Source organism: Ornithorhynchus anatinus, chromosome 6 (assembly GCF_004115215.2).
Source record: "Ornithorhynchus anatinus isolate Pmale09 chromosome 6, mOrnAna1.pri.v4, whole genome shotgun sequence".
Taxonomy (NCBI): Eukaryota; Metazoa; Chordata; class Mammalia; order Monotremata; family Ornithorhynchidae; genus Ornithorhynchus; species Ornithorhynchus anatinus.
This window is the reverse complement of record NC_041733.1, coordinates 37,890,968-37,903,506: the sequence shown is the minus strand read 5'-3', so window position 1 is coordinate 37,903,506 and position 12,539 is coordinate 37,890,968. Positions and strand designations below refer to the sequence as shown.

At 41.4% G+C, this 12,539-nt stretch overlaps 1 long non-coding RNA gene across 1 annotated transcript in view; it reads left to right on the top strand.

The window, feature by feature from the left end:
- The window catches only part of LOC120638478, a 492,540-nt gene that overhangs the window by 262,759 nt on the left and 217,242 nt on the right, over positions 1-12,539 (top strand). The window lies entirely within an intron of this gene.

Below are 12,539 nucleotides of genomic sequence, written 5' to 3'. Positions count from 1 at the left end.
AAGTACACGCTCAAGACATGATTAGGATTTTTTATGTAGTTCACGTTGATATTGTTTTGAGTACTGAAGCATTTCAGTGTTTTCACCCTTGGAGGTGGTTTCAAAATGGTAGAGAAAAATGGAAAAATTAATGGACATTTTTTAAAAAATGAGCTCTCCTTTTATTCTGGTTTATCAGACTACAGTTTAGCTGTGTTAAAAACGTGGCCTAATGGATAGAGCACAGGCCTCGGAGTCAGAAGGACTGGGTTTTAATTACTACTCTGCCACTTGTCTGCTTTGTGACCTTGGGCAAATCACTTCACTTTTCTGTGCCTCTGTTACCTCATCTGTAAAATGGGAATTTAGACTGTGAGCCCCATGTGGGACATGGGCTTTGTTCAATTTGACTAGCTTATACCTACCCCAGCCCTTAGTACAGTGCCTGGCATATAGTAAGCGCTTAACAAATACCGTACAAAAATGAATGTACCACGTGCCTGTGTGAAGCATAAAATCAGGATGACATTCTAAACAAGAAAAAGCCTTATTTCCACTAAGTGGCAAATGAGAAGTTTTTGTTTGCTTTTATGTTTGCCAGTTGCATCACTAGTAGCTTGTCGAAAAGAGTTAAATAAGATTTTATACCAAAAGCATTGTTTGCTGACAACTTCTTTTAACAGCCTGAACTTTTAAAGAATATGAGATCTCCTTCAAACCAAAAATCGATGTAATTTCCAAATTGATTTTCTGTTGTAAATTTCCATTTTAACCAGATCTAAATGGGGAAGATTTTTCCCCACCAGTCCTTAGCCTCATTTCAGAGTTATAATTGTGTGCAAATAAGAGAATTCACTCAGTGGCCAAAGATTCAATAGTATTTCATTTAGTATTTATTTATTCATTTTATTGAGCGCTTACTATGTGCAGAACACTGTATTAAGCGCTTGGAATGTACAAATCGGCGACAGATAGAAACAGTCCCTGCCCTTTGACGGGCTTACAGTCTATTCGGGGGAGAAGATGCCTAATGCAAATCAGAATGGAGGTTGCAAAAGTGCCAACTTGGTTCCTGGGCATTAATGGCTCTGATGATGAAGGACTTGATTGCCGGCTAATGTTGAATGTTCTCTGATAATGTAGGGATTTTGTCCATGAACATCTAAAATTAAGGAAATCTAGCTTTGGAGTCCACATGTCCGGAGAAATGCTATGCACAGCTGTTCTTTCTTATGCAGACAGAAACATGAAAGAAGAGGCTTTCCTAGTTCTTCGTTATCGATCTATCTAAGATGCATGGGGGAAAAACACTGTGGGAAAAGTGTATTTTCTTCATCTCAACTCACCATGAGAGGAGTGAAAAAGAATGGATTGTCTCCCTTACACGAAGCTCTGTTAACATATGTTACTCAAATTTTATGACATTCAAAATGACAAAAACTATATATTAAAATTTTGGTACTAGTTTGGATTTTAGGTTGTGTGGTTTTACTAATAATTTCTAAAATATTTGCCCAGTGAGTGATAGTTCCATTCTGTTTCATTGGGGAAAGCTTTTGTGGAAGAAGGATTTTGAAGGAAACCCGGGAATTTTACGCAGGGGATGGATGAATTGGTAGGAACAATCTTGAAGCTGTCTACAGTATCATCTGCCCCTTGTCACCTCTGTGACTGTGGGCAAGTCACTTCACTTCTCTGTGCCTCAGTTCCCTCATCTGTAAAATGGGGATGAAGACTGTGAGCCTCACGTGGGACAACCTCATTCCCCTGTATCTACACCAGCGCGTAGAGCAGTGCTCTGCACGTAGTAAGTGCTTAACAAATACCAACATTATTTTTATTATTATTATTGTTATTGTTATTATCATCATCATTTGATAATTAATGCCCTTTCATGGTCAAACAGACTAATCAGTTATCTCTGCAAGGCCAGTAAGTAGCATATGCCTTTTGAAAGATGAAAAATCAAATGAGTGAGTTTAAGTTCCAGAAGTCAGAGGCTTTGATGGTCTCTCTACTTATCTTTGTTTACATAAGGCTAATAATGCCTTTTGAACAATGGACAGATAAGTGTGTGGTACTTTCATTGTCTAAAAGTTGTTCAGAACACCCCCTATTACCCAGATGCTACAACTTAGGTGTGCCTATTGTAAGGCAACATTAGAGGAACTAATGTATTGTTTCTTTGTAATAATCTAAATCAATCAATCATATTTGTTGAGCACTTGTGGTGTGAAAAGCACCGAACTAAGTGCTTGGGTGGATACATAGATATATTCCCTGCCCACAAGGAGCTTACTTTCTAGAGGGAAAAACAACCCAGAAGGAATTTAAGGACATAAAATGAGTATGAAATTGATTTTCATTTGAGTTCAGGAAAACCACTTAGAAGAAATGCTTAGGGAGGAGAATCCAGTTTATTCTTCCAAATGGGGACAAGTTCTTCGATGTCAAATAACTAAATTTAATTTGAGGTGGCTTATAAAGGGAACGGCATCTGCAATTCTCTGTCGAGTTTTTTTTTTTTAATTTCGAAATATATTAAAATAAATTAAAACCTATGGCTAATAATTTAGCTAGGAACTGTTGCATTTTTGTTACCAAGATAAAGGCTCTGTCTCTTGCCAGAGCCAGTTAATTAAAAAAAAAATCAGTAGTAGTAAAGAAGCTGGCATTTATTTCATACCGTTCTAAACAAGTTTTTGTATGGCTTATTTGAAAGTGTATTTGTGATAATTCCTATTGTACAGTCCATGGACTCCAACTGCACAAGGCAAATGATGATAATAGTATTCATCAGAGCTATAATACCTAAAGCTTTGTTAAAGCTCATTCCAGAAAGAACATATTGTGTTCCATTGCTGGTACATTGAAACATGTCTGGTTTTTTGTTTTTTTTTTTCAAAATTTCCTCCAACGCAATTTTTTTGCAGCAATTGTTATGTTGCAAAATCAGTAACCACAGCTTGAAACACTGAGCTTCTGTAGTGTTTATGTATATTAATTATATTTAATGATTGATGTATACTATATTGATATATACATATATTTGTGTGTATAGAAAACTGCAGGGAGTGGTTAAGATTTTAAAATATTGGACGTTTCCCTAAAAAGCAGGGATGTCTTCATATATCAGCTAGGTTAATAACGTTAGCTGTGACATTGGTTAAACTCTATGTTCCGAGCACTCTACTAAATACAATCAGATTAGACACAATCCTTGACCTACATGGGGCTCTTGGCCTGAAAGGGGAAGAACAAGTATTTAATCCTCATCATCAGATGAGGAAACTGAAAGTCTAGGGAAGTTAAATGACTTCCCCGAGGTCATAGGGCAAGCAAGTGAGAGAACCAGGATTAGAACCCAGGTCCTCTGACTCACAGGCCTGTATTCCTCCACTAGGACATGCTTCTTCCATATATACACTGTGCCCTGTGAGAACAACATTATTTTGAGTGCATTCAAAATTTCTAATTTATGAATTATCAATGGATAGAAGAACAACAAATTGGATTGTTGCTTGTAATTAAAGGTCTAATATGTTGATGAAAAAATCTGGGCTGTTCTAATATCCCTTTTTCAAAGTATGCCTTTTTAGACAATTAATTAATTTATGAAAACATTGATAAAGTATTGTTATAGAGTGCAAAGACGTGGCTTTAAATTCCTGCTGATTACATTTTGGCAAGTCTTTTAATAACCAGCTTTTGTAAATATTACAAGAGAAATCAGAAAGAAAGCTCCAAAAGCAAAACTTCAGTTTTTCCAAGAGGAATTAACATTGTCCCAGAGCTCTCATCTGATTTTTAAAAGAACGTTTTTCCCTCCAAGTTGTTATCAAGAGTAGATGTGAAATATTTCTCCACATTCTCCCTTGATTTATGATGCTTTACAATTTTATTATGATACTGTGAACGTATATGCAAAACCGCATTGCATTGAGAGAGGTGAGATTCCATTCTCCCCAGGCTTTATCAAGAATCGTTATTAACTCCCTACCCTTTTTTAATGTCAATACACCCTTCTGTTACTTAATCGATATTTTGCTAAAATACTTCACCCCTAATTAATCCCAAGGCTAATGAATCCATAATATCCATTGTTCAAATTTAACCCAGCAACAACATTAGTATTTGTAGTTTTTTTTCCACCCGAAGGAAATAACAGTGGGACACGTCTGCAGCCACAATATAAGGAAAGACGTGAATCATCAATGTCTCTATCACGCACAGTATTTGCGAAGTTCCTACATGGTGAAAAAAACACTGCACCTGACTCTACATACTTAATTGGTTCTGTACTCCCTTCTTCCTTTCTATTTTATGCACTAATTTGGAATAAAAGAGCATGGAAAAGAAATAGCTATAAGAGCAGTTCTTAGTTCCTTCACTGCTCCAGAAACCAACATTCACAGCCCCCTGCCCTGGTTAATTCTGAAAATCAGTTTCCAAACCTTTGCTGGTCTCCTTAGGTGTGTGCTTTTAGGGTGCAGTCACTTACGTGGAGACCCCTGCAATTTTCAAATGTTTGGACTTTATGCTTCTTCATTTCCCAATATCAGGTGATAAACTCCTCCGGGGCAAGGATTTTGTTCTATGTTTCTCTTTTTATCCCCATCAGCACTTAATACAGGGTGTTTTCCAGAGTAGTTGCCCAAAGGAAAGTTTTATTAAATACCGTGGATGATAATGAAGATAAGGCACATATGAGAAAACCTCCTCCAAAACAAGATCTGCTTAACTCCAGTCCATTGTTCTTGAAATGTTCAAGTAGGCTGTGTCCCCTTGAGGTTTTGTGAAGTGACCCAAACACTTTATCAGTGCTCTCATTTTTATCCAGCCGTCTTCCTTATATTTCCCCCAAGTTACCAAGACCTCCCAGAGCGTTTGGGCAGCTAATTGACCCTGCAGCCCTCTGAAATTACCCCCCTAACAGGTATAGCACACAGGGCGCTGGCCTGGGAGTCAGAATATCATGGGTTCTAATCCCAGCTCTGCCATGTCTGCTGTGTGACATTGGGCAAGTTACATCACTTCTCTGTGCCTCAGTTACCTCATCTGTAAAATGGGGATTGAGACTGCGAGCCTCATGTGGGACAGGGTCTCTCTCCCACCCAATTTGCTTGTAATAATAATAATAATAATGATAATGGTATTTGTTCATTCACTCGTATTTATTGGGCTCTTACTGTGTGCAGGGCACTGTACTAAGCGCTTGGAATGTACAATTCAGCAACAGATAGAGATAGTCTCTGCCCAACAATGGGTTTACTGTCTAAAAGACTGTTAAGCTCTTACTAAGTGCCAAGCACTGTTCTAAGCGCTGGGGTAGATACAAGGTAGTCAGGTAGTCCCACGTGAGGCTCACAGTCTTCATCCCCATTTTACAGATGAGGTAACTGAGGCACAGAGAAATGAAGTGACTTGCTCAAGTTCACACAGTAGACAAGTGGCAGAGCTGAGATTAGCACCCATGACCTTCTGACTCACAGGCCCAGGCTCTATCCACTATGCCATGCCGCTTCTCTGTATCCACCCCAGGGCTTAGTACAGTGCTTGGCACATAGTAAGCACTTCACACATACCGTTATTATTTTGATCATTTTTAGAGAATGATTTTTCTCTGCATTTGAGCATAGATTCTCATTGTGGAGGAAGGGAGGAACTCCTTTTACATCGTCGATAACAGTCCTGGAGCTATCTGATGCCATTTCTTTTGGTTCCTTCGTACATAATCCAAATGAGGTCTCCCAGAGGAGCCACTGTGGCACTCTCCATGCTGTGTTTGAAAAAGAGGCTACTCTGATTCTACATCTACCTACCCATTTAATTACCACTGTCTCTTGTTCTCCAAGACAGTAATTACAAAGCAGTGAATCCCAACTCCAAAAGACAATCCTAACTAAAGAGACGTAAGGGAGAAGCAATGTCTACCCGTGCTACCCAAGATGCAATCTCTCCACTCTGGGAACTGACTCTCTTGGTTGCAAAAGGACAGTGAAAGAAAAGTGATAATTGTGGAAGTGGATCTTAAATTTTCCCATCATTCTATCAGCATCTCTGTCAATACCTCTGGCACTGTTCTTAGAACCTGGCACTGTTATGTTGGTGTTGCAGTGACGTTTGAGATATAGTGAATGTCCTATGTCATTTCTCTTCAATCCCTGATTTAATAATGATGGTATTTCTTAAGCGCTTACTATGTGCCAACCACTGTTCTAAGCACTAGGGAAGATACAGCGTAAGCAGGTTGTCCCACGTGGGGCTCACGGTCTTAATCCCCAATTTACAGATGAGTCAACCGAGGCTCAGAGAAGTTAAGTCGCTTGCCTAAGTTCACACAACAGACAGGTGGCGGAGACGGAATTAGAACCCGTGACCTCTGACTCCCAAGCCTGTGTCCTTTCCACTAGGCCCTATTCCAGCTCATTCCTCCAGAAAGCTGCGAATCACTACTTAACCTAAACCTTTGAATTATAGGTCAGTTATCCCCATTCTTTCGATGCCTCTGAAATTCAAAAATCCTGACTAGCTTGAAAACCACCCAGAGAAAGCCGTCATCTCTGGAGACTGTTTTAGAACAGGGTAACCTTATCACTTGAAAGCTGTTGAGGGAAGACAACTTTAAAACTCACGTTGCACATTATTGATAATTGGAGCCTGTGATTCCGAACTCTGAATGTCGTGGATTTTGTTGCTCTGGGACAAATAATTAAAAATGTTACTTCTGGCCGTTTCTGATTGGAGTTGAACTGGTATGAGAATCTGTGGCATTTACCTGACCTAGAAATTAAGGTACACACTTCTAAGAGCTACTGCGGGTGTTACAAATATTTAATTTTCCCAAACTGTATCTTAATAACTTTTGAAGAATTTCATTCATCCAAGGAAGGACACAGTGAATTGGAAACAGAGGACCCTTGAGGTTTTCACCTTGCCATTCCAGCATTTTCCCCTTTGAATTCTAATTAAGGTGACCAGATATCTCGATTGGGCCCGGGTGGTCAGGCATTTCCCTGGCTTGCCACCCCAGTAGGCTTAAAATAGAAACGATTAAGTAGCCCCACCGCAATCAATCATAAGTATTTATTGAGCAATTACTCTGTGCATAACATGTACACTCCTGTATTTGGGAAGGTATATTTGAATGAAACAAGATCTTTGCCCAGGAGGAGTTTACAATCTAGCTTACTGTCAATATAGTCAATTGTTCTTGCCGCTGCTAAAGAACACAAGAAACGTTCTTCTCCTCTTTCTGGTGGCATTAAGAGTCACTCACATTGCTGTTACTGTTATCGTCCCCTTGGGAAGCATCATGGTGTAGGGAATAGAGCATAGGTCATGGGTTCTAATCCCAGATCTGCCACTTGTCTACTTTGTGACCCTAGACAAGTCGCTGCACTTCTCTGGGCCTCAGTCCCCTCATATATAAAATGAGGATTGTGACTGTGTGAGCCCCTTGGGGCACAGGGCTTGTGTCCAACCCAAATTGCTTTTATCTACCCCAGTGCTTAGTACAGTGTTGGTATTTGTTAAGTGCCCACTATGTGCAGAGCACTGTTCTAAGCACTGGGGTAGATACAGGATAATCAGGTTGTCCCACGTGAGACTCACAGTCTTAATCCCCATTTTACAGATGAGGTAACTGAGGCCCAGAGAACTTAAGTGACGTGCCCACAGACACACAGCTGACAAGTGGCAGAGCCAAAATTCGAACCCATGCCCTCTGACTCCCAAGTCCGGGCTCTTTCCACTGAGCCACACTGCTTCTCTTGCTATGCCTGGGACATCGTAAGCGCTTAACAAATACCGCCATTATTAATATTCATTAGGCCTTTTCAGGGCAGAGGAAAGTGAGAACAAGTATATCTTATACTCTCTTATTTCCCTCATCCTTAATGTGTTTTGATAGCGGTTTTCCCCACGAGAATGTGGGGCAGGAATCATGACCACCAAATTAATCACGTTGCTTTCTTCCAGCTGCTTAGTACGGTACTCTGCATAGAGTAAACACTCAGTAAATGGCATCGATTAATTGACTGACTGAGCCTAAAGAGCCACCTCTTCCAGGAAATATTCCTCAACTAATCTCCACTTTCTTTGGTCATATCGTTGCCCACGACCCGGTGTAGGATGTTTGTGTACGGCAGTTTTTTCATTCAACTCACAGTTCTTTATTATTTGTCCCTTTTTGCTGTGACTTCCTGTATGTGTTTTCACTCCTATACCCAATGTAGGACAACGAGAAGCAGTGTGGCTCAGAGGATAGAACACGGGTCTGGGAGTCAGAGAGGACCAGGGTTCTAATCCCGGCTCCTCCGCTTGTCTGCTGTGTGACCTTGGGCAAGTCATTTAACTTTATTGTACCTCAGTCACCTCATCTGTAAAATGGAGAATAAGACCGTGAGCCCCACTTGGGACAGGGACTGTGCCCAACCCAATTTGCTTGTATCCACCCCAGGGCTTAGTACAGTGCCTGGCACTTAGTTAAGCACTTAACAAATACCATAATTATTATTTTCTGAAGCAGTGTGATTTAATGGATACATCATGGGCCTGGAAAGTCAGGAGGACCCGAGTTCCAATCCCAGCTCCACCTCGTGTCTGCTGTGTGACCTTAGGCAAGACACTTCATTTATCTGTGCCTCGGTTACCTCACCTGTAAAATGGAGATAAGATTCTTCGCTTCATGTGGGACAAGGACTGTGTCCAACATGATTAACTTATATCTACCCCAGCACTTACAACAGTGCTTGACACCTAGTGAGTGCTTAAAAATAACCGTAATCATTATTATTATTATTATTATTATTTTACTCTTACTGTATTCACCCAAGTGCCTGGATCAGTGCTCTTTGTAAATACTGATGAATGAGAAATAGCTTGGCTTAATGGAGACAACCTGGGCCTGAGAGTCAGCGGACTTGGTATCGGAATCTGGCTCTGCCACTCGCCTGCTGTGTGATCTAGGGCAAGTCACATAACTTCTCTGTGCCTCTTTCCTCCTCTGTAAAATATGGATCAAGTACCTGTTCTCTCTGCCCCTTAGAGTAGGAGCTCCTTCTGGGACAGGGGCCGTACACCACTTGATTATCTTATATTTCCCCCGGTGCTCGGGACAGTGCCTGCCACTTAATAAATGTTTTAACACATATATAATAATTTTGATATTTTGTTAAATGCCAACTATGTAGCAGGAACTGTACCGAGCACTGGGGTGGATTGAAGCAAATCCGCTTGGGGACAATCTCTGTCCCACATGAGACTCACGGTCTTCATCCCCATCTTACAGGTGAAATAACTGTAGCATAGAGAAGTGAAGTGATTTGCAGACGAGTGGAGGAGCCAGAATTAGAACTCAGGTCCTTCTGACTCCTGGGCCTGTGCTTTACCGGCTAGGCCAGGCTGCTTCTAGAGTAATCATAATAGGTAAAAGGATCTGAGATCCGCGATAGCTGCATCTTAGTGAAACGCATCGCATGATTTCACTATTTCTCATTTACTCTCAGTCATTTTCCCCATTGTATTTAGAGCTTTATCTTAAAATATGAGATAAGGCAAAATGAATAGGGAAGACGCATGACATCTCAGTATTCATGAAAACAATTAAAGCCATTTTAGGAAAAGAGAGTTTACTCAGTATAAAAGAGTAAAGCCCTAGAGCATGGAGAATTTACTAATTGTCAAATTATACCTCTTTTGCATGCCTGTTTTCTTTTCCATGCATGAAAATACTTGTTGCCTTAGCAACGCACTTTTGCTATCTTGGAAGAACTGAGCCCATTCTCGGGGAGGGCCATGTAAATTCACGTTAATGTGAAATTTAATCACCACAAAAAATGGGCTTTGCTTCTCCGTGGTGCCTTTTATTTTGTTAATTTCCGTTTAGCCAATTTTGGGGGAGTAAATCGAAGCAAAGAATCGTGTGTGATTTTGGTAGCAATAGACTACCGTGGCCGACGTATGCCGGTGACAGTGTGTTGAAATGAAAAGCCATAAGGAACCAGAGGAATAACACTCAACCACCATAAAAAATAAATTCCCTTTGCTCACAGAGAACCAGATTTTTTTGACTGCATATGAAACATTCAATCAGTGGCATTTATTGAACTCCTTCTAGGTGCTGAGCACTGTACTGAATGCTTCAGTGAGTATAATACACTACACGATACCTGCCCACAGTGACCTTACAGACTAGAGGAAGAGAAAGAAATTAAAATTAATTATACGTACATATACACACATATGCACACACACACACACGTGTATATATATAAAGATATATACATACATACATACTGTGGGACTGGGCAGTGTGGCCTAATGGTCGAGCAAGGGCCTGGGAGTGAGAAGGACCTGGGTTTTAATCCTGGCTCCTCCACTTGCCTGCTGTGCCACCTTGGGCAACTCATTTCACTTCTCTGTGCCTCTGTCACTTCATCTGTGAAATGGGGATTAAGACTGTAAGCCCCATGTAAAACAGGGACTGTGTCCAACTCGATTTGCTCATACCCACATCAGCGCTTAGTAGGGTGTCTGCCACATAGTAAGCACTTAACAAACACTATCATTATTAATATTATTGTTATTATCACTGTTATCAATGTGATTAAGGGATACTGACCAAAGTGCCTCATCGATGCAGAAGGGAAACCAACTAGGGCCAGTGAGATCTTAGTCAGCAAAGGCCTCTTAAAGGAAATTCCTCCTACATGAAGTGGGAGAAAATTGCAGGCCCAAGGGAGGACGTGAGCAAGAGGATGTGGAATTGAGGCTTAGGGAGCGGTTTGGCATTAGAAGAAGAGCCAAGGGTATGGGCTAGGATATAGTGGAGGATTAGTTGGGAAAAGGGTGCTGTATCAGCTATGAATGGGAAGGGAGTTTCAGACCAGAGGGTGGACCTGGGAAAGGCATTGACAGTGGGATAGATAAGATGGAGCTAAAGTGAGTAGGTTGGCATTAGAGGCAGAAAGTGTGTGGGTCATGGCGCAATGGGTGGGATAACATATACCAGCTCTATTATATTGTATTTTCCCAAATGTTCGGGAAAATAAGTGCTCAATAAATATTATCTATGGATTGACTGATCGGCAAGAAAAGGTAGCAGAGGGAGAGCTGATTAAGTTCTTAAAAGCAATGGTAAAGAGCTTCTGTTTGACACAGAGATGGATGGGCCGTTGTCGGGTAGGGACTGTCTCTATTTGTTGCCGAATTGTACTTTCCGAGGGCTTAGCACAGTGCTCTGTGCACAGTAAATGCTCAATAAATATGATTGAATGAATGAGTGAATGGGGAACTATTGGGGGGTATTGAGACGTCGAACGATGGGGACTGAACTGTTATTTTAGAAAAAAAAATTGGGGAAGCAGAGTGAAATGTAGCATGAAGAGGGGAGAGACAGGATGCAGGAGCGTCAGTGAGGAGAATGTCGGAGTAGTTAAGGTGTGATGTGATAAGTGCTTGGATCAGCATGGGAGCTGTTGGGTTGAAGGGGGTTTGAAATTCCAAGGCATCGTGAGGTAGAATTGACAGGATTTGATGATAGGCAGAGGATTAATATGAGTTGAATGGGAGTGATGAGTCGAGGAGTACGCAGTGAAACAGAGAGGGCGGTGGTCGTGTTGCCTACAGTGATGGAAAAGTAAGGGAGAGGACACGGTTTGGAATTGAAGTTAAAGAGCTGTGTTTAGAACAGATTAAGTTTAACATTGTCAGTGGGATATCCAAGTAGAGGCCGGAGGAAATACGAGACTGCAGAGTTGAGGGGTCAGGCCTGGAGAGGTAGATTTGAAAATCAAACACGTAAAGATGTTAGTTGAAGCCGTGAGTGTGACTGAGGTGTCCAAGGGACTGGGTATAGATGGACAATAGAAGGGGCTCCATCCAAGAGCCTTGAAGGACTCCTACAGTTAGGGAGTAGATAGAGGGTAGCACCACGGCCTAGTGGAAAGAGCACGGGCCTGGGACTCAGAGGTCCTGGGTTCTTATCTTGGTTCTGCAATTGTCTGCTGCGTGACCTTGGGCAAGTCACTTAACTTCTCAGCACCTTGACTCATCTGTCAAAAGGGATTGAATACCCAAAGTAGGAGGTTCTCCCTCCTATTTGGAGTGTGAGCCCTGTGTGGGACAGGCACACTGTTCCATGTGATTGGCTTGTTCCTACCCTGCTGCTTAGAAAATGGTTGGACACGTAGTAAGTGCTCAACAAATGCAATTAAAACCAAAATCATATAAGCAAACAGCAAAGACCTGGCGAAGGCAAGGCCACTGGGAAAGAGTGGCCAGATAGGAGGAGAACCAGGAGAAGACAGTCAGTGAAACCAAGGTTAGATGGTGTTTCCAGGACAAATGGATGGTCCACAGTATCACAGGTAGTTGAGTGGCCCTGGAGGATTAGGATGGAGTAGAGACTGTTGGATTGGGCAAGAAGGGGATTATTGGTGACCTTGACCTTATCAATCAATCCGTGGTATTGACTGAGCACTTACTGTGTGCGCAGCATTGTACTAAGCACATGGGAAAGTGTAGTAAAATAGAGTTGATAGATAGGTTACCTGCCC